General features: G+C 47.3%; 1 protein-coding gene across 3 annotated transcripts in view; it reads right to left on the bottom strand.

The window, feature by feature from the left end:
• CNTNAP2 (contactin associated protein 2) overlaps positions 1–23,285 on the bottom strand; it is a 3,301,953-nt gene that overhangs the window by 1,987,841 nt on the left and 1,290,827 nt on the right. The window lies entirely within an intron of this gene.

Here is a 23,285-nt window from a genome sequence, read left to right as displayed (position 1 = left end):
GTGTCAATGTTGCTCGTTTTTATGGAGTCAATGGCCTCGTTGGAGGTATGTATGGTGGTGGAGCATATGAGATTCCCAAATAAGTCTCTAGAGGGCGCTGGGTCTGGCGCGGCGCCCTCTCCTTCCGCTCCAGGGAGAAGTTCTCCGGGGCCCGCTCCAGCCGAGCAGAGCAGCGCCGGTGAGCACCCGCCCACTCCCTCTTCTCTTGCGACTCCCAGTCCCGGAGGGCCGCGAGGGGGCAGAGCGCCCTCGCGAGGAGACTCCTCTCCCCCGTTCACGTTCGCCTCAGGCGGCGGCGCGCGCGAGGAGCGTCTCGTAGGAGAGTCCAGAGCGCCCGCCCCAGCAACGCCCGAGGACGGTCGAGGCAGAGCTCCCAGACCCAGCGGTGAGTGTGGGGACTTGTGAGGCGGGCGATTCCTGTTGTGTTGGTTTTCGAAGGTCGGTGCCGCAGCTGGTCGAGCCGACGCTCCCAGACCAGCCGTTATAGTTGAATCAGCCTGCTGATACGGGGCTGCCTCCGCAGTCTCCGCACCCCGCTCTGTGTCCCCCGGTGGTCGAGCCGACGCTCCCAGGCCCACCGGGGGGTAGGTGGGGGCTAGAGGTGTAGAGATGGCGCCTTCCTGGGCTCTGTCTTGTTCCTCCGTTCTGTGGGCTCGAGCCGACGCTCCCAGAGCGGCCAGAAAGTGTGGAGGGGTCAGGGGAGGGTTAACTCTCTCAAGCTTGGCATCCTTCTGCGGCGCCGCCGCTGATCGTCGGGCAGAGCTTCCCAGCCCTCCCTTGGGGAGCGGCGCGGCTAGCGGGGTCGCAGGGAGGTTGGTTGCATCCAGCTTGGGACCCTCTGTTTGTCGAGCCGATGGTTCCGGACTGCCTTGACTTTGGGGGTTTGTCGGAAGTTTGTGCGTTTGTTGAGAGGGTATAAGTGGTCTTGCGGCCTGCAGTTTTTTGCTTCTCGAAGGGTTTTTGTGGGGGCTGCGGTGCTCCAGCCCGCTGTCTTCACTACGGGTTCTTTGGCTCCTTAGCCAGTGCACTTCTTCTTCGGGTGCACGGTTCATGTTGCCAGTGCTGTGAGGGCAGTCCTGGTGGTCCTGCGGTCCTGGCTTGGACTGCCACGGACTGTCTTGACTCTGCAGCCTTGACTCCGCGGCCCGCTCCGCGGATAGATGGGTGTTTTATGGACACACCTTCACTAGGAACAGCAACTGTAGAGAGACTGCCACGGACTGCCTTGACTCTGCAGCCTTGCCTCACTGGCCTTCCAATGTTCAATCCTATGCAGCCTCTATTCCTGTAGGTAGGAAAAGGCAATACACACAGCACAGGCTGTGAAATATCAAACCGATGGTTACAACTGAAGGCAGGCAAAAAGGAAGGTACAATAGGTAATATAGCGCAGTGCTGAGCGAGGCAAATCAGCATAGGGCTCCTAGGTTACATCATGAGTTTTAAAGCAAGTTAAAAGGCAGCATAATGCCACTTGGCCACAGCAGGGAAGGTGCAGTAAGGCTACGAACCAAGTCAAGATATGCCATCATTAGTTATGGAGCAATTTTAGAGTGAAGCAGGATATGGATTAATTAATTCATCAACAAGGAGAGAGCGTTGCATGAGTCGTGACAGTGTAAAAACCAGCCAGAGTGGCCACTGGTACATGGAGCATGAGGAGGAGACAAGGCCCGTGGGCAAGCCATAGGTCGTGTTGTGAATTAAGAATGCAGGGTCCCCAAAAGGCAATGGGGCAAGGCTGCACCAGGCAATAGCAATTTGAATAAGGGGTGGTAACAACGGAGGTGGCGGCAGAAGATCGACCCGTGACGTGAGTGGGCAATAGGCCGATGCAGAGACACTGAGGATGTGCTCGAGGTCAGGGTGAATGGCATTTAAGATGAAAGAAGGCAGCACAAGGGGGCAGCTTGAATGCGGAGTGGCGAGATGTAGCGCAGAAAGAGGGAAAGTTGGGAAAGGAAAGTAGGAGCAAAAAAGGGAAAAGGAGAGGGAAGTCCACCTTACCTTACGAAATTGTGAGACGAACATTGCAACACATCAGCAAGAATGGGAAACCTAGTGTAAAAGTAACGCATTGTAAGACGTACACATAGGAACAAAAGGTGGCATAAGGGCTGGCTCCATGGCTCCATCCGCGCCAGGACAGGTCCGGACAGATGAGAGCCTTTTATGGAGACCCTGATGTCTCATTAAGGGTGCACTCATTGCAATTAGATTTGCAGACCTCATTTCGATAAACGATCTGGACTTCTTAGCGATCTCAGAAACCTGACTCCACGCAGCAGCAGGTCCAGCTCTCTCTTTGGCCCTTCCTGAAAATTACACTATTCTCAGAACATACAGAGAAGCCCCCAGGGGTTGAGGAGTAGCCTTCATAACTAAAATTCAGCTTGGCATAAGAGAATTCCCTAGTCACCCTAGTCAGAAAACAAGGGAAACAGAGTCAACGGGCTGTGGAACACTCACGTCCCCTGCACACTCTAGGTTTTTGTCAAATGACAAACAATAGTCAGACAGTAGTTAATGTCAAGTTACTTTGGGCTCCTCCCCAAAATTCCAAGGAGCAGTTTTGGTAAGTATATCAACCACTTGTAACATTTGCACTCAAATAATTATCATGTATTCTTTTGGTCGATTTTCATTAATAATTGTATTAAAAAATTAATTTCCATGGTCATAAATATATACATTTAGATTTCAAAGATCCAAAACACAACAAAATGTTCACATTTCAGACAAATTTTATTTACACTATTCAATTTCGGGAAAGAGCCCAAAGTAGCTTGACAATAAATATTGTCCAACTATTGTTTGTCATTTGACAAAAACCTAGAGTGTGCAGGGGACGCGAGTTTCCACCGCCCATAGACCCTGTTTCCCTTTGTTTTCTGAGCAATGCAACCCAGGGTTGCTTTTCACTCCCCTGCACCTCACTATTAACCTTAAACCATCTAGATACATACACTTACCACAGGGTGTGCACCTGTGTAATTTCATTTTGCATAAGAGAACTCCCTAACCAATCGTTCCCTTCGGGGGAACTCCTTTCCATCAAACTACCTCTCTCTGCCTTTCTGGCATGACTATCCATCTCATCTACAGACCTCCAGGTCCAACATCTTCATTTGAGGAAGATGTCACACAACTCCTTACCTGGAAAACTAAACCAAGTTCCCAAATTATGTTGCTTGGAGACCTAAATCTAGGTCTTAATGATTCTAACGATTACAATGCCTCAGCCTTACCTAATACTATCACTGAACTTGGCTTCTTGCATCGCATCATTAACCCTACCCACAGTAAAGGCAGAACCTGGACTGGCTGGCAGACCTTAACTGCAACACCAAGATCCTATCTAATAGACCTTGGCCTGGTCTGACCATCACCTTATCACCTTCACCATCCAGGACAACCCTCTCCCAGACCTCTGCTCAATCCAAGCACCTTCAGTCCTCCCGAGAAATAAAAGCAACATAACAGCCAAGAAATTACTGCTATTATTGCAACCTGTTACTAATTACCCAAACCACGTTAGCGCAGACCCATCGTCGATGGTAGAGCTTTATAATCAAACTCTGCTAACTGTGGTAGATAAAGTAGCACCTTTCAGTATGCACAAAGAAAGCTAAGCCGCTTGCCCACTTGAACACATGGTATACCACCAATCTTAAAACTATGCATGCTACCAAAAGAGCAGCAGAAGCAAACTGGAAAAAAGACCCAACTGTCTCGAACAAAGAGAGCTTCACTACCACCCTGAACAATTACAAAAGAGCCATCCTTCAAACTAAAAGTTCCACATACAATGAAAGAATTACAAATGCCACCTGTGGTACCAAAGAGTTGTTCGCCATCTTGCGAGAACTAGAATCTCCTGTGCCACCTGAAGAATCTTGCCTCAAAGACTCAACATGGTGCACAAACATCCAAAAAGCCTTGCTTGACAAAATCTTGCTACTACAAACGAAAATTGAAGCCAAAAGATCCAGCCTGCCAATTGACACTCAATTTAATCATCCGAAACTTCACACACTATTTGATATTGCATCTGTCTCTGTAATGGAAGTAAAAAAATAATCTCAAGCCTCAGACCGTCCAGATGTCAAGGCAACATCTGTCCAGCCGCAGTAATCAAAGACCCGGTGGAGGAGCTCTCTCCCTTCATGACGTCCCTAATAAATGCCTCTTTCTAATAGAGTACTGTCCCGACCAACCTCAAAGATGCCTGGGTACTTCCATTATTTAAAAAAACAGCATCATACCCTAAACCCTATTAATTATTAGCCTGTAACAACGGTACCATTCTTACTCAAAATTCTGGACATGCAAATTCAAAACCACTTAGAATCTAGTAACTAGCCTTCGCCAGTCACTTTACTGAAACAGCTCTCATAGATTTAAAAATCTAAGTGGATGAGCTTAGAGACAAAGGCAATATAGCACTGCTCCTCTTTGGTCAATCACAAGGTACTCTGCAAACACCTGACCTCGGCGGCCCACTTCTCCACCAAAGCCTGTCTGTGGATACTGCCCTCCTATCCAATAGAACTATGAGGATATTTGCACCTACGGCAGTTTGCTGAGCCTGCCCCCCTGAGTTCTGCAAGGTTCCTATGTTTCTCCTACATTTTATACATTTTTTACTAAGCCACTTTTTGACCATTTGGACATCTTCGGTGTCACGTACACAAACTACGCGGATGACACCCAAATCCTCATTCCCATCACTGGTTTGTATGACACAGACTCTAAACTATTAAACAAAATCTACCAAACCATACAGGATTGGGTTGCTATCCATTGCCTGTGTTTAAACAATGATAAAACGGTGTTACTCCTTACTGTATCACAAAACCGACTGAACAAACTAGGTGACCAATTCAAATCCTTCGACGTTGACAACATCACTATTAAAGTTTCCAAAGAACCATTAGGCATCTACATTGACTCTACCCTTACGCTAAAAAGACAGTTAATGTGACAACCTCCACGCCGGCAGCCTACACTGCAAAACTCATCAATGCCTGCAGTCCCTTTCTTCCAACAGAGAGTTGCATTACCTTAGCTAGAGCCCTCATACTATCCAGACTAGACTATTGTAATGCTCTGTATGTCGGCACAAACAGCTGCGACCTGAAAAAACTCCAGGTGATGCAAAACAATAACTTAAGAGCGGCCCTCAACGTCCCTAGAACAAACCACATTACCTCGGCAAGACGAAATGCCCACTGGCTCCAAGTCCAGGATAGAATCTCTTTCAAAACCCTGTCACTAACACACAAGTGCCTTTCGAATTCAGCCCCCAAATATCCAACAACCAAATTCACAAAAAACGTAACCAACAGACCTACCAGGTCCACCCATGCACACCTTTTAAAAATAATTAGATTCAAACTACAAAAAGCAGGGGGCAACAGTTTCCCGGTGCTAGCAGCTAAACTTTCAAATTCCTTGCCCTTGGCACTAAGTGCTGAACCTTACTTTTGGACCTTTAGAAGAAAAAATCTCAAAATGTGCAACTTCGCACATGAACGGTAATGTACTATTATTGCTTGTTGTCTTCTACAATCACACGGATCCTTAAAGTTGACTCTATACCAGCATTTATAGATCTTCCGCAAGACTACCTTACACGCTTGTTCGTTATATAATTGTATCTGTTCTGTAATGTCGTTCCTTACTGAAACAACAATGTAATTCGTCAGGAAATGCGCCCAGATACCCTAGGGTTAGGTGCGCTTTATAAGTGCATATATAAATAAATACATACATAAATGGAGGCCTTCTGTTGGGGACGCCGGCCAAGCCTGCCAACTCGCAAGCACAAACAGCATTGTCTTTTGGCATCCTTCAATCAGCGACTCGGAAAGCTGCCATAGATGCAACATCTTGTGGTAGACCGTCGCGGGCCGCATCCTGATGCAGGTTCGTGGTAAAGGTAGGAGTAGGAGGCCAACTTCAAGGGTTGCAAGTGCTCTATGGAGTAAATGTCAAATTCGGCATCTGCCTCCTCCTGGACTGCGGTGTGCTGCAGGAGGGGCTTGGATGCCTAACTCCTGATGGTAATGGAGTTTGCTCCCAGACAGAAGCACAGTCCACTACTAAAGTTACAGGATATTCCCTGCTGAATAAGAGTATCAGCAGTACCCCATGCACGTGTCTGCCTTGTTGAGCATCATCAATTAAATCTGGGTGTGGTACATCAACACAGGTTCAGGAACACGAAATCTCCAGACCTATTGTTTGCTGAGTTAACACTCGCACTGGCTGGGTGAGAAGACATGAGTAGGGCACGATTGTACACTGAATCGTCTCCATGCACTTGGATGGTGGAAATAAATGTCGCTTTTCATTTTATGGCACTCAATGCTTCGGTATCACCCCATTACATAAATAAAGAGGACGAATATGTCGAGTTTTATTACTGCAAATTTCAACGCAATATATGTGGGCTGTGGGTTAGGGTAACCAATAACGTGAAGGGAGTATGGGGGTGTACCAGGGGGTTTCCCCGCATACAATTGCGTTTAAATGTGCCGAAGAAAATATCTACATTTTCGTCTTTGCTATTTTATATTCGCAGTTATCACATACATCAATTGTTTCTGTTCCACCTCCTAAGTGCTCTTAATGTTGGCCGTTAGAACAGAGGTTTAAAGAAATAAAGGAATTGACCAAGAATCAATGGATTATTTTTCAAGTTGGGAACCCACAATGTGAGCTCTGATCTCATGGATATAAAGCATAAAAGGCTAAAACAAAACACAAACTAATGCCTGCAATTATTTAACCAAAAGGATGAGAGTTTCTATACCATATAGTTTTCCTGATGGAGGTTTAAGTGCAATGTCAACATATATACCAAGGCCCCAAGGGAGAGTATGAGTACTTTTTCATAATTGACAACCAGTCTGAGCTCTCAGGCGGGATCAGGAGTCTTTCCGCAGAACATGACCCAGTACACTCTTTGGTAGCTCGCTCTAAATGCATCCCGGAATCCTAGCCCTGTCTGTGGCCATGCTTCCTCTCAATGCTCTCAGCTCCTCCCATCTCCTTATTTTGTGCCTCCCCCAACACCCCACACCCCCACTCCCCTCCAATGTACTGGCCACATCCATTCTTCTTGATGCTGGTATGGGGTTGTCCTTTCTCAGAGGGCACTCCTTAATCACCTTTATTTTTTATGATTGAGGACGGGTTTTTCTTCAAGATTGGAGTATGATGGTTAACGATATAAGCCAACACAGTATTGCACTGAATAAAATGTAAACAAAGAACATCCATCTTAAAAGCAGTAATTACACGCAATGCTAATATTCACTTTATAATAAATATATAGGAGGGGAAAGTAACATAGCCATTTGTATTGAAGTGTCTTCAGCAGGGCGGCAGGTTTTCACCCCTACTCTTCTCTGTATTTGTTAGTGATCTGTCTGCTCTTTGGGAGCAGCGGGACCCGTCCTAAATGGACATGTTGGGTCTAGTATTGCCAGTGGCGTATCCAGACTCTTTTGACTGACATGGCCCAAGGGGGGCACTGACTTATGCAGGGTGGCATGAAGTACAAGCACACAGACAGGATTATGGGGTGGCACCTGGAGTGGCTATCTGATTCCACGCGTGCCAACCCAGGCCACTCCCTGGACATGCCTATGACGTTTGTATGTTGATGATGCATGATTTTTAGGAACCACCCTAGATAGTCTTCTCAAGCAAGGTACACAATACAAAGGGTCTTCTTAGTTTAGTAACAGTATTAATATTCAAATAATGGAACATGATAATTTTAAAAAAAATACCTGTTCCCTGAGAATAGATAATGTGAATGTGGAAAACATAAATATCTAATTTACAAAATAGCATTGTTTGTTAATCCCAGTGCCCACTTACCAAAAGCTTGTGAGCATGTGCTTCTTAGAATGGCAGCTCTACAGAAGTGCCTCCTACACTAGGCGACTAGCCACAAAACTATGAACGCATTTGAACGTCAATCATGGCATGGTAAATATAATGTATGTAACGATTGGCATGATACCAGTACAGGATTGATTTCGGCAGATTCAAAATCGGGGGCACCACGGTATTCTGAACTTTCTGTAGATGCCTAAATTGCTAATCTGGCAGAGAGTGTTACAATAGTCCAATATCCAATTAATAAGAAAATGTAAAGTTATAGCATGATACCTTTTATCGACATAAGGCAGGGTCCTACGGAGAAGACATATTTTGTGGAATGATGATTTAATTAAGTCATGGATTTGAAGCCAGGAAGAGGCTACGTGTTTTCTCTTCTCTGAAAAGGAGGTGGGAAGGTCAAACACAGCGTGAGGGGGACATGATTAATAATACTGATAATTAAAAACATTTGAGTCCACCAAAGTGACTTCCGTTTTTGTTAGGATTGAGCTGGAGGCTATTAACAATCATCCATGATTTCACTTCCTAGGTGCAGCCAATCAAATTATCGAGATGTGTGTTGGGCCCATTAGCTTTAAGATACACCTGGCTGTCTTCTGCATAAGAAAGGAACTTGAACCCTCACTTGATGAAAAAAACAAATACATAGATGTTGAACTATTGTGTTGCTAAAGGGGGGATATGTGGGGCACCCCACACATGACTGTTACTTTGTAAGACAGAACCCCCCCGCCCACCATTTCACCTGTTGGATACCCCTGTTCAGTGGAACTCAATTATAGCGACCTCTAAAATACCCAATCAATTTTATAAACATGAATGTCGTGTATCATGGCCCACGTTATCGAAGGCTCCGGACACATCTAACATAACTAGTATATTATGGAAAACATTATCTGCATTGGCCAAAATATCATCCCATTCATTGACCAAAGCAGTTTCAGTTGTGTGTTTTGGTCAGAATCCGAATTGTCAACTCGTCTAACAAGAGCTTTCCTTCCATGAATCGAATTTGGCCTGTAGCAATTTGCACAAAAATCCTAGATGTCCATGAAAGCCTAGCAACTAGAGGATACACCAGATACGACTGCCAGCCCCATGGCCTCTTGTTTATTTTGTATTTGTTTTGTCTTGGTTCCTTGCACTTAATCTTTCCCTTTTAAGGTCCGGCTTTAAATACCTGGTCGTGGCGGTTGACTGGACAGCAAGTTCATTTTACTTTCACTATTTTTATTTAATTTATTTATATTTGTTTGGTGTTACGTTCCTTGTAGCCACAAGGGCTGATGGTGCCTGGCATCCTTTAGCACTCCTCATGCTTCGCGCGGCAGTGCAGTTCTTCTGTATTGAGAACGTTGTGTATTCACTGACGTGGTCTCTTTACACTGTCTATAGGCAGCATCACGGGACAGTCCTTGCCAATACCATGTGCCTTCACAATGAGACTCATGCCAGGAAGTGCAGTGGACGTGAGCAGTGGGAATGCACTTGCAGCACTAAAGTCACGCCAAAGTTAAGCCTGTCTGTGCTCGTCCGAGCACAGCACGGGCTGTGGGCCGCCCCCCCTGTCACAGTTTGAAAAAAAAAAGGTCCTGAGAAGACCTCTTGCTTTTAGCACCACAAGGTACACTTCTGCCTTCCACTATGAATTTCTCTCCTCCTGGCCAAGCTATGGCAGATGGCTTCTATAAAGGGCTACTGGTTAACGTGCGCTCTCTGGTTTCCTACGCAGCCTTCTGCCATGATCTGAGTCCAGATCTCGTATGTGTAACTGAGACCTGACTGAGGGACTCTTCAGGACCTACAGTGGTTCAAACCCTCCCTGACAGTTATGATATGCTTAATGTGGATTGAGTGGTGGCCCATCCGTGCAAGGGCTTTGCTATAATCTATAAAACAACCTTGATATTCCCCTCTGTGCTTCTAACTCATGGTATGAAATTGGAAGCTCTTTTAGCTCGCATATACATCTCTCCTTCCCTCACCCTCCATATTTTAATTGTTTACCAACCCCCAGGGGCAGATTTCCTTTTCTGCAACCAGTTTCTTAAATTAACAGCTAATTTGAACCTGAAGTGATCCAATCTTTTGATTGTGGCCGATTTTAACTTCAAATGTAAGCCTCAGTAGTGACCCCATATTTTGACACCCTGTGTGATTTGGGTTTTGAGCAGTTGGTCAGTGGCCCAACTCACTCGCTGGGTAATATGCTGGACTTGGTCTTTGCTGCCAGATCAATGGTTGCAGCATGTACCCCCTTTCCGAGTTCATGGTCTCACCACTCGGTGGTCCCGTTTTCAGTTCAGACATAGACTTCCCAATCGGCTTCTGGCTCTAGAGAATCTTTGAAGCCTAGTTGGCACAAGGTAGCCAAGGAGGATATTATAGCAAATATTCAAGCTGAATGTAATGCTGGCCATAAAGTGGACTTTTCTAATCCAGGCCTTTGCCATGGTAGCGGATTCCTTTGCTCCACTAAAGTTGCGAAGGGCCACATGTTGGTCCTGTGAGCCTTGGTTCAATGACGAGTTAAAGTCCTTGCGCTTGGAAAAGCATTGAGCCTAACGCCAGTGGAAGTCCTCCGTCTCGTTGGAAGGCAGGATTGCATTCAGACAAGGCTGTAAGAGCTACCATCAGGTGATCCGTCTTGTGAAATCTGCATTTTATACGCACAAGGTAGTGGTGCGCTTAATAAGCCTAAGGAATTCTTCTCCCATGTGCAGTCGCTTTCTTCAAGAACAGACGCATTCGCAGGTGTAATCCCTAGGCAATCATTATGTGACTCCCTATCTGACTTCTTTATCAAAAAGATCAGTGAAATACGGGACCAGATCCTATCAACCGGGCTATGTATGGTTACTGTGTTGAACCATGGTCTGTTTTCCTTTCCTTTTCCCCGGATGACATTATGAGTGTTTTAAATTGGTCTTCCCCTTCAATCCTAATCCTTGAGGGTTTCTTCAGGAAATCAGGCCACAAATTGCTTATGCCCTTCAGCATGTAATCTTTGAGTATATTTTGCATCATTTATATTCCCCATTTTCTCCCAGATTGCTTTGCACTGTATTCTAAGGGACATTAGTTCAGGTGGTTCCTCCCCCAGTTACCTTGCTTGTGATTCCATCCTCTCTATTTCCTGTTCAATCTCCCCAAGTTCAGCCAGAACCCGCCCTTTAAATCCTGCTGTCTTCCCTATCGCTGTGCCCCTGATGACTACCTTAAAGGCATCCCACACCATTGCTAATGCGTCTACTCTACCTATGTTGAGTCGAAAGTAATCTTCTATGGTCTCTAACAGATACCCCTGGACCTCCCCCTCCAACAGTGTCTCCGCTCTCAATCTCCAAGTCTGTATATGGGCCTTGCTGTGCGTGTACGCCCATGTTGTTGTCACTGGGGTGTGATCAGAAAGTTTTTGTGCTCTGTGGTATACGCTGGTGAATTATCCTAGTGTCTTGCTGCCAGTAAAGAGGTAATCTATGCGTGTAAACGTACAGTGTGGGACGCTATAATAGGAGTATCCCCTCTTATCAGCGTACAGGATTCTCTAGACTCCAATTTCAGCTGCTCCAGGATTTTTCAGAGTGCCTTTGCCGGCAAGGCTGGCTTCTTGTATTTGTTGTCCGATCAATCTAGGAGTGGGTCCAATGAGCAGTTGAAATCGCCGGCCCAAATGAATGCAGCCTCCTGCTACGGGGCCAGCCATGGTGCCAGCGCCTGAAAGAACTTTGTTGCATTCTGTTTCGGGGCATATGTGTTAACCAGGTACACCTCCTTGTTCTCAAGCATCCCATGCACCAGCACCGAACTGCCCTCTGTGTCTTGTTCCTGCATTAATAGCTGGAAAGGTACCCCCGGGGCTAGCCACGTTAGCATCCCTCTGGCATAGGTGGAATAAGTCAAGCTGAACATTTGTCCACCCCACTTGGCCGCTATCTTGGACTGCTTGTGTCTCTTCAAGTGGGTCTCCTGTAGCAAAGCTATTTTAACTCTTGATTTATTGAGCCAGGTGTGCACCCTCAACCTTTTAATGTAGGCATTCAGTCCCCGAACGTTCCAGTTGTTGTTGTAGGTTCGTCTGAGTTCATTACTCCGTGAGTTGTCTAGGCCTTCCCATTCCCATGGGGCTATTCTGGGTCTTGTCGACGCCCAGGTGTCCACAACTTCTACATACCATGTGGATCCCGTAGAGTCCCAACCGCTGTGTTATTACCATTGTACGCCATTTGTTTCTTGTGCTGCCGTAACATCTCCTCCATAGAAAGTGCTTTCCCCTTCTTGTGCATTCGTCTAAACAAACAAAATGAACCAAAAACAAATGCCCAGTCACCCTCCCCCTGCTCGGGCTCGGCTGCTTCTCTTGCACTGCCCTGCCTAGGGGGGGCAAGCCCGCTTCAGCGTGATGCTTTAAAACTGCCATCTGAACTTGCAAAACTCTGTGGGGTATCGTGTCCTGTCATCTTCTGTGGTAGAACCGGAGCTCGCCGCTCCTTTAATCATATTTCATCTGGCTTGTCTCATATCTTTGGTGACATTCCATCCCGGTGGTGGGTCCGCATGTGTTGTTACTGGGGTAAATTCTCATTGTTGTTACCCTGTCTGCCTCTCTGTTGGGGGAATTCCTGTTGGTCCATCTATGCATGGGCCTCCTCCGTCATTACGAAGAAGTACGATCTGCCTTCCCGTATCATCTCAGTTTGGCAGGGTACAGTAATATGTACCGTATTTTCGCTGCACTGAGGCGTTCCTTCGTCGAGCCAAAGCGCACCCATTGTCCCTGGACCAACGCTGCGTAGTCCGGGTAAATTGTTATTCTGAAAGAGTTCAAGGTTATCACCCCCCTTCCCTCGAGAATGGCAGTATTTTCTCCCAGTCTTTATAGCTCATGATCTTGGCGATGATTGTTCTCAGGGCGGGGGCCCCGGTTGAGGCTTCCTAGACAAGGGCCTATGGGCTATCTCCACCGCAAAGCCTTGGGACAGTGCCCCCACCCCAATCTCCTGCAGCAACAGATTTTCAATATAGTTCATAGGGTCCCTACCTTCCTCCCCGTCCAGCAGGCAGATAATCTGGACATTATTTCTGCGAGCCCTCCCTTCTCCACCTTCTGCTCTGTGCTCAAGTATCTTTTCCCACTATAGTACATTTGACATTTGGCAGTGGGTGGTGGCAATATCGGTGGTATTGTTCTGTACTTGGTGCCCCGCCGTACCCAGTTGGTCCGTCGGGTTCCTTACATCCTGCTGAAGGAGGCTCATGTCCACCATAACCGTATCCAATTTGTTTTCCATGGACGTCTTCAGGGCTGCTATAGCTTCCAGTATAAGGCCGTCGCTGCGTCCTCCTTCCTGCTGTTCGGAGCCAGTCGCCCCCACATTCGTGATTTATGAGATGGGTTAGCTATTCTCATGTTTCTTAGCAAAGGATTCCATGCTGGTCTGTTTGCTTCTTCCACCCCTTGATTTATCTGGAATTTTTCCCCCAGTTGTGTAATGCAAGGCTCTGTGCCTTCCCCAGCACCTTGTGGGCTCGACGGGTTGCCTCGAGGATTCTGCGTGGCACTCAAGATTGGCTATTCACTGTGGACACAGCCCACACATGTGGCGGCCATCCACTTGCAATAGAAATGTTCCTGAGAGGGGCTTTGTATGGATACTTCCATGTCTATGCCCTTGCAAGGCTCTGGCTGGCTCACTTCCTCCCCCAACCCTACTGCGCTGATACTCCTGGTCAATGGGTTGTGCTCTCCCACGTTGTTAGCTGATGTATAGGTGCTTGCTGCATCCACAGGACTTGGGCACGCTTGCCTCACGGCTTCGCTTCCTGTTCCCACTCCCACCTGGGGTACAGTCCACTCCCGTTGGTGTGGGTTGCATGGGGGTTATGAGTGACCTACGGCGGTCGGTCAGTGTTTGTGATGCTTTTCGGGGCGTTGAAGGCCACTCCACTATTAGCCCTCCCCCATTGTTGTCTTCTTGTATAGATGGTGGCCTGGATGCTTGTGCTGGGGGTTGCCTTGCTTTCCCTTTCGGTGCCTTGTATCAGGCTCTCTTTGGGTTCCTCGGGTTGCCTTTAGGAGTTTGCGTGGCAGTCGAGATCGGCTATCCACCGTAGGCGTCTTCACATTTGGTGGCCTTCTACCTGCGTTAAAACGTTCTTACGAGGTTCTAATATGGATTTCACCATGTCTCTGCAAGGCTCTTGCTGGGTCCTCCCCTCCCTTCACCCTGCCGCACTGATACGCATAGTCGACGGGGTGTACCCTCCCACGTCGCTAAATTATCTAGCATTGCTTACAGCTGCCCCTGCACCTGAGGCCACTTGCCGCACTGCTTTGGTTCCTGCTCCCACTCTCACCTGGTTTATCGTCTGCTCCCGCAGCTGCGGGTTGCTCAAGGAACCTGGGCATCCAGGCGCGAATCTGTCTCTGGCTGCACCGCTTCTCGGATATGGGAGGCCGCTCCTCTCTCACTCCCCCGCTGTCATTGTCTCCCCGTGCATATGGTGGCCCCAGTGTTCGTGCTAGGGGGGTCTTGCTTTCCTTCTCAATGCACAGGGGGACCACGTGGCTGCCATGTGGGACTTCCCAGCCCCTGTCTGGGCCTCCTCTTGTGGATGCAGGTGGTCTTCCCCCACTGTCACTGTCTGCAATTGCTGTCCCGATACAGCCGGCATCCCCTTATAGCCCTGGAGTGTCCAGTTCTTCTCAGTGCCAACTGTAGTCTGTACCGCGTGCCCTATGCACCTCATTGACTGCCATGGGTGCGCCAGAGTCATGCGCTCCCACGTCCCATATTTGTGGGCACGTGAGTGGCATGTCTGGCGCCCGGTCCCTCTGGCACCTGGTTCCCCTGTTGGTAGGCCTCCACTTGGGTCCTTTGAATCCACACCTCCCTGCGTCGAGAGGCTCTCCTTGTTTTCTTGTGTGGAGGTCCATCTGGTTTATTAGTAATCAGCTCCGAATTGGGCCATGGTGCTGCCGGTCCATTGTTTGACACTGGCCACCCGCCTTCGCTTCCTTGGAGGGCCTGATCGTGTCGGAGCTCGGGCCGCTATTTCCTTCACTGCAGTCTCTCCCACTGGGCCCAGGAACAGGGCCCCTGCTGAGGCTCCGTGGCGCGCACCCATTCCTGTATATTATTCCTTGACTTGCCCTGCGGGACCTCCACTCAGCTAGCCCCCTGTGCTGTGTCCCCCTCTCCCGGTGTTGGGTCCTTGCTGCCGCCTCTCTCCATCTCTTTCGGCATGGGTCTCCTTCTGTGCCTCCACATGCAGCGATCCGCAGCGCGTGGCACTTGCCTCAGATGTCTCGACTGGTTGCTGCCCTTTCAAACTCTGCTGGGCGGTCTCTGTCTGGTGTGAGTGGGTGTTCGGTCCCCTCAGGGTCTGCACCTCCCGCCTCGGTCAGCTCTTCCACGTTCACCTTCCCCCATGAGTCCTTTCGCGATCCGAGCTGCAGGCGTCCGCCATCTTGTGCAAGGAGCCACCGATTATTTGTGGTGCTTTTGCAGCCGCTATCAGCCGCGGTTCGCAACAGGAATAGCCCCAGCTGAATAGGGCACCTTCCGACACCGTTTCCAAGTATTTACGTTAGTTAGATTCAGAAATCGGGCCAGCTGGAGCAATTCCCCTTCAGGATCATGCAGGAGCTCCACAATGCTGCTTCCTATCGCATGACCGTGCAAGCCATGCCCCCTTCTTAGAATCTTTGATCTCGCCTGTGCTTACCTCTTTTCTTGAGCACTCTAAATTCTTGAATCCTTTCCAGTTGGGATTTTGGCCTGGTCGAGGTACACAGAGTGAACATGTCTCTGTACTGGATGACATCACTCGATTGGTAGATAATGAGTGTGGGGGGCACTGATTCTTTTAGATCTATTAGCAGATTTTGATACAGTAGAACAAAATTCGGTGCTGCACCACCTCTCCCTGGCCAGCCTCTCTGGGAAAGTCCTCTATTGGTTTACATCCTTCTTGATGGAAAGGTGCCAGACTATCTCTTTCCTCATTATTTTCACAATAAAACATGCTTTCTTGTGGTGTGCCCCAGGGTGCCGCCTTGTCTCCTGCCTTATTCAATATTTACATCCACCCTTTCTAACTGCTCATCCACTCCCAGGGCTTCCATTGCTACTCCTATGCTGATGACACACAAATCATCATTCGGCTTGACTTTGCCACACAACTTCTCAGCTTAGTGGGTGCCTGGCAGCAGTGGGTAGTCGGATGGGTAGTAATTGGCTTAAATTGAATGGAGACAAGACAGGTATTGGTGGTTCCTCCTTCACTCGGATCCATTGCCCATTGGCCCTCTGAATTTGGCCCCCTCAATCCCCTGTTTCGGAGGTGAAAAATTGTGGGTTCATGTTTTCTGATTCTTTTTCCACCACAGCTCAGGTTAGATTTATCTGTAAGATCGGCTATTTCCAACTTCGAGTTCTGCAAACGTTTTTGCCTTTTCTTCCTGCTCAGGTTTGCACCCTTGTGGTTTCCTCTCTTATTCTGAACCACTTGGATTACTCTAATTCTCTGCTCCTTGCCCAGCTACTCTACCTTTTTCATCATTTACACCTCTTGCTAAACCTAGCGGCCCGCATAGCTACGGATCCTCCTTATGGCTCTCACATTTCCTTTATACTTCGCCTACTCCAATGGCTGCCGATTCATAAACAGGTAATCTTTAAATCGCTTTGTATCATCAATTGCCCTACTATGGCCCTGCGGCAGATTACATGCAGGAGAAGTTCCAACCTTACGTGCCGGGTCATTCTCTCCACTCATTAGACGCCTGTCATCTTCCATTACTGCGGCTAAGTTACAGAATGCTCTTCCCTTTGCTCTTCGAGCCACGGAAGATAATTTTATGTTCTGCCAACCCACTTATTCTAGGCTGCCTCCCGTCCTGTGGTACTCCCCCAGCGCCATAATGCCTCCAGCGAATGTGTGCTTTATAAAAAAACTTATACCATAACCTATAACATGAAAGTTACTGAACAAGGTGAGATCAAACTGAAGGTCACCTTAAATAATGATTGGAAATCAGTTTTAAATTCAGAAGCCTGAACCCCAATGACAGGGCTGCATTCATTCAAACATTCTCACAGCCACATAATCAGTGTTGGTTTCCAGATTCAAGCTTTGTGGCCTTCTTAGCAGGAAGCACTCAGGATGTGGGTTTACTTAACACAACAGACTTATCAGTAACACTGGCCAAAACTGGTCCTGACTTATCCTGCCCTCCGTACTTCCAGGCGCACGATGACCACGTGTGGACCTATTTGTGTTGGGCATACAATGTCTATGGAAATAATTGCAGGCTACAGCTCCACACATTTCAACTTTAGTAAGGGACCCGGTAGGCAGATTCCTGGGGTACAGCAGTGCTTTGTTCTGTGGTAAGGTTGTCCTGTGGAGGCAAAAAGACTTTCCGTGCTGGTACCACCTGACAATGTGAGCAGAGCCGTACGTCATTAAAATAGAGGACAGACACAAACAAAAGAGAGAGCGGAACATGGCGAGTATGTGGTGGAGGCACATGTTCATGAGAATAAAAGGTGAAGCACAGTGGTGATAACCACAAGAAGCATAGGTACGCAAGGTACAGAGGGAAGTGAAGGAGGATGTGCACAGAAGTCCCATAGGAGCATCATGGAGGTCAGAAACCAATGCTGAATGTGGTGCGAGAAATCAAGCCGACCATGTGAGCAGACATCTACAGATCTAAGCCGTTGGAAAATGAAAGTGGGAAAGTAACCGAAGTGGGGATCTAACAGCCTGAACTGTGAACCATTGTGGACATGACTCTGAAAGAATAGAGCGCAGAAGCAAAAGGAGTCTCAGACTGCCAGGCGGAACAATGAGCAAACAGTTAAAGGACACTGCAGCTTGAGGATGTAGATGCTTTTTGCTTGAGCTCCCTCCGGAATTCCTCATTATCCTGAACAAAACCTTGTTTTGTCAGTCGCCCAGCACTCTCTACCCTTTGGTGGGGTTCCTGAGGCTGTCTGGTTGTTCCCTCTGTCACTGAAAGCCTGATATGGATGAGCTTGGCTCGAGGTGACTCCTGTGTGGCATGACCCACTGCCATTTAGCAGAGATGGTTTTGGTGAGTGGGGGGAGGGGGTTGTACAACAAAGGCTTTTAAAAATGCCTTTTTTGCATAATCCCCCTACTAACCTGCCAAAATCAGCTCTCCTTCTGAGGCGCTGTAGAGCCCAGGAGACAGGGGTGGTATGTTTTTACTGGACATCAAATATAGATGTCCGGTCAAAAATACCATGCGTTCCCCCTGTCACCCCCAGTGCCTTGCAAACACACATAATCATGTTGATTGCGTTAGGCACTGTGGGGACATAGCATAGATGTCCAGTAATACATATTATGCCTGCCCCCCGCCCCCCCCAGCGCCAATTGCAAACTGTTTGGCTTCTTACCCAATTTATTTTTGAAGTATGCTCTAAAATGCAACATTTGAACCCATTATTTTTAAAAAGATTCCCTTGGGGAAAAACCTGCAAACCCACCTGCAAACCCACCTTGACAGGGTGGAGGGAGCCCAGGGTCTATGGTAGGGTGGGGAGAGCCCAGGGACTGAGTAGGAGTGAGATGAAGGAGTGTTCAATGTGGCACCTGAATGTGTACTATTTGAAGTTACCTGAAATTATCAAACACTTTATGAATACAACCAATTAATATTACGAGCTGAACCGGCCATCAATACCCAATAATACTATGGGAGGGATACATATAAGTGATTATGGGAAAGGCTATCTTAGCCCTTGCTACGGACGAAAGAGTTAGACATAATCATGAGGATTTTCGGTTTGAGTTCCCGGCAGGTGCCCTGTCCTTCCTGCTTATTTGGAAACTTTCCTTCTCTCTGTGTCCTTGGCTGTCTGTACTCGGTAGCCATGCTGGAAATCACTTCTGACAGCTTCGACTGGATCAGCCTGTCAGCCTTCTCTGTGGCTCTAGCACTCGAAGCTTCTCCCATTCACTCCAATTTACCTGCAGCGTCCATCTTTATTCGCATGGCTGTCGCAGTCAGTTGCGTTAAGTGTCAGCAAGCCAGTCATATGTATTCGTATGCGTCTTGCAGTTTCCTGCTCAGCAAAAGGTATAAGTGTGTCAGTCCTCTAGCTATGTGATTCGTATGCATATCCTTGGTGTCTATCAGCAATAAACTAAAATGTCTTCTTCCTTCTTTTTGCTTCCTCTTCTGAGCTTGTATTCTCGCTTGTATTTCTCCCGTCTATTTTGAGCAATATTTGCTCTCCTATACACTCATTCAATGGCACCATTACTTCCCTATCCCCACTGTGTTCTGATGCCCCTTTATCGTTCTTTGTCAATTTCGCTGTGGCTGCATTTCTTGTAATCATCGCCTTTCTCTTGCTCGTTTGCTTTGCACCACTAAGCATGTCCTCCCTGCTATATGCATGTGGTACATAAACAGGATTGGTATACCCTGCTGCTGCTTTTAGCTCCTTCAATGGGTAAAATCCCTGACTTTCTGTTGTGGTGTCTGTGGTTTGAGGAGAAGGAGGAGTCGTGGGGTCTTTGCCCCCTGCATCACGCTGGCTCAGCATCCACTCTTTCTTGGGTGGGTCCTCTTCCTTGTCCTCAAGCATTTTGCATGCCTCCAATATAGCTCACTGCTTGCTCAATTTCTTTCCTTTATTAGCGGCATGTAAAAAAGTGGTCATATGTTGCAGCACACATTTGGAAAGACTGCCCTCCCAGGGACATGGCTTTGCCATTTTACCCTCTGAATCAAAAGTCCATTCCGTGCTATACTTGCATATTTTATATTGATACCACAGAAGGGACTTGCACAAATGCTTAAGAGGTGTGTCATCAGGGTGGCACATCATTTTCTGACTGCTGATACTTACTTGACTTCAAATCAGGATTTTCGACACATTTTAACACATTATCACTTTAGATATTTTGCAATTAGCATCAATTTTCAATCGGCTTTCCCAAAAGCATATTAAGTCTCAACAAAAAATTTCCAACAGCCTCTCTGGCTCACCACCATCAACAAGAGGGTGCTTCATGCACGGCCCACACTGTGTTCTCCACCATCAAAGGCCAACCTGCAATTCTTTCATGCGCTCATTGACTCTCGCCCTAAGAGTACAATCCTCTATGATAATTTGAGAATCATCTTGCCACGTTATAAACCATCACTTGCTTGTTTCTAAACTCTCTTACCACCATGTCTGTGCCCACAACGGGTCTTCACCTTCACAACAACACTCTTTATCCTATTTACCAACTCTATATGTGTCACGTCACAAATAATCGTCTGCAACCTAAGCAAGCACGCCAATGCCTAGACACAGGATTTCATCGTTAAATCATCTGTAACTAAGCCGCCTGCCGAGAACTGTTTTTTTTGTGTTTTCATATTTTTCATCCATGAGCCAAGCTAGCGCCTAGAGTCCAGGTATACTTTTTTAGTCTTTTCTTTTTCTTTTTTCATCAAGCTAAACACCCGAAAATGGCATTCTTCACAACAACACAAAACAACCGACAAACAACAACTTTCCCATCTCATTGCTTCTGGTACGCTTGATTGAATAATTGACTGACTGATTGTTAGTTTATTTGTATAGCGCCTATACACAACGTGTTTCAAAGCACTTCAAGGCTGGGGAGGGAGCAAGGGAAAAATACAATAACATTCTTACTTGAGACATTAAGAAGGGGAAATTAACTATTGCACTAGGCCTGACAACATTTCAGATAGTGCAAGAGCTATGACACTAATTAAAAGAAGGGAAGGAGGGGGAGAGGGAGAAAAGGTGAGGGACAGACAAGCAACTATCGTACTAGGCCTGACGACAATTCTGATAGTGCAAGGGGAATGACAGTAGGTAAGGGAAAGGGAGGGAGCGAGGGGGGACGAAGGAGAGGAACAGACAGGCGACCTTTGTACTAGGCCTGATGACATTTCTAATAGTGCAAGGGGAATGACAGTAGGTGAGGGAAGGGAGGGAGGGAGAGGGGAGGGGGGAAAGGACAGGAACAGAACAAGAACTATCATACTAGGCCTGACGACAATTCTGATAGAGCAAGTGCATAGTGTATGGGGGAAGGAAGGGGGTAGAGGAGGGAAGATACAGACAAGGCAGATAAAGGGAAGACTGAAGAACAGTGAATGAGGTGAATAAGAAGCAAATCCATAGTAATACAGTGTTGTAGAGAAACAAACAGATGGAGTGAGCACCACCAAGATGCAGAGGTCAAAAAATTAACACCTTATGTTGCAGAGTCTGGCAAGTGCAAGTCAAGATTCAAAGTAAGTCAAAATTCAAAGTTGTTGAAGGGCAATGAACACCTTATGTTGCAGAGTCAAACAAGTGCAAGTCAAGATTCAAGGTCGCTGAAGGGCAACAAGGATCAGACCACCAAGATTGTGTGATGTTTGAAAGAAGTCCAGTAAGAGAATGGCGAGAATCAAGATGGGTGAAGCAACATGAGTAAAAAAGTAAATTCAAAGCATCAGTAACAAGAAGAGGATGGTACCAACATAATGTGTCAATCAGACTCTGACTGCGGGTAGGGCAAGAAAGTTGAGGTATAGGAGTAATTGAAGTGAGGGATGCCTTGAGAAGGGGGATAGCTAAATGCAGGAATCAGGCATACAGGCATATACATACACAGAGGGACAGCAGGATACAAGAGTCAGGCATACAGGCACAGGCATACACAGTGGGGGTCAGCAAAATACAAGAGTCAGGCATACAGGCACATACATACACATGAGGCACAGCAAAATACAAGAGTGAGGCATACAGGCACATACATACACAGGGGGCTGCAAAATACAAGAGTCAGGCATACAGGCTTATAAATACACGGGTAAAGCAAAATTCAAGAGTCAGGCATACAGGCACATACATACACAGAGGGACAGCTAGATAAGGTGAAGGGGGAGTGAAGATGGAGGGGAGAAGGAGGGAGAAGGAGGGAAGGGGTAGGTTGTGGGAACTGACCCCCTGACCCTGTAGTGGACAGGGAGCAGACAGGGGCCTTTGTTGTGGGTTTTAGGTGTATGGGCCTGCTTTTGTCTCCCGATTGCTGCAATTGGCTTAAGGGGCCAAGGGAACCAATGGGAGCTGGCCCAAGGCAGTAAACAAAACATTTTTTAAAGATGCGTGGTGCAGCCATCTTGGATAGAGTGCCTGCAACAGATGTAAACCCTGAAGTGGGTTATGTGCGGAGCACAACGATGATGGCATCAGATTTAAATATCAGGCACACTTACAGTCTCAAGTTATTAATGCGCAAAAAATGTCAGGTATCAACATCTCAATTATGCCCCCCAATGTTCTTCCGCCTTACCAGGCAAAGTGCGGGCAGCAGACTGATCTTGCCACAAAGGAGGCTGCCGTGGGTGCAGGAGGAAGGACTCCATCTGGTACAGGTCCAGGGATGAATGGAAGTGGGGTATGGGCCGGCTCCCGTGGCTTTAGGGGCCAAGGCAACCAATACTGAGTCTATACTTACACTTCATGGATCTTCTGATACCCTCAAGCACCGCCTTTCCCCCAATCTGCCACTCTGCCACAAGGAGTGGGCAGGAATTTCTCCAAGGTGCCTCCTGATGATCTCTCAATGTCCACATGTGGTCTTTCCGCCCTGTCCTCGCGTGCCATGATGGAGTTCTTCGAACACATGGTGGGAAAAGGTGGTCAGCCTCCCCATCTACATGCAAGTGGAAGTGGGCCTTGGAAATCCCCTGCACCAAGAACGGAAGACCCACCCATAGGATAAAGTTCAACTGTCTTTATTACACCTTCAAATAATAGGGATTGCAGCATGATCAACGTAACATTTTTCACATGCTCTCAGTGCCTAGGCGGTTGTCAGACGGTTTTGTTAGTGCATGACAAAACATGGTTACATCCAAAAATAAATAACAGGAAAAGGGATTGGTTAATGAGGCAAACTACATATATTTTTCTATAAGGGATTAGTATATTGACCTGGTAAACCATATCTGGTGGCTCCTCCTGGGACAACCTCCAAAAGGATCAAATGCAAAGTTACAGGCTAGTGAAAGGTGGTTGGCCAATGCAACATAGTGAGAACGTATCGTGGACAGTGAATAGGGATAGGACAGAAAGGGTCTTCTCAGCCTCAGAGCCTTGGACAGGTACCAAGACAAGTGCAACAACTTAAAGTAGTGGGAACAACCCCGAAGGTGCTGCATGTTCCCAATAAGTTACCTTCTCTGATCTCCTAGGCCAAGAGACAGAACACTCCACTTTGAACTTGTGTTACATTTGTATCCCCCTGCCTGCCTTTAATTCGATGGGAATTCATCTCTATCGGGCTTAAATGGATAGGCACTG

This window comes from Ambystoma mexicanum, chromosome 2q (genome assembly GCF_040938575.1).
Source record: "Ambystoma mexicanum isolate Mex_15411 chromosome 2q, UKY_AmexF1_1, whole genome shotgun sequence".
Classification (NCBI taxonomy): Eukaryota; Metazoa; Chordata; class Amphibia; order Caudata; family Ambystomatidae; genus Ambystoma; species Ambystoma mexicanum.
This window is presented reverse-complemented; position numbering and strand designations above follow the sequence as displayed.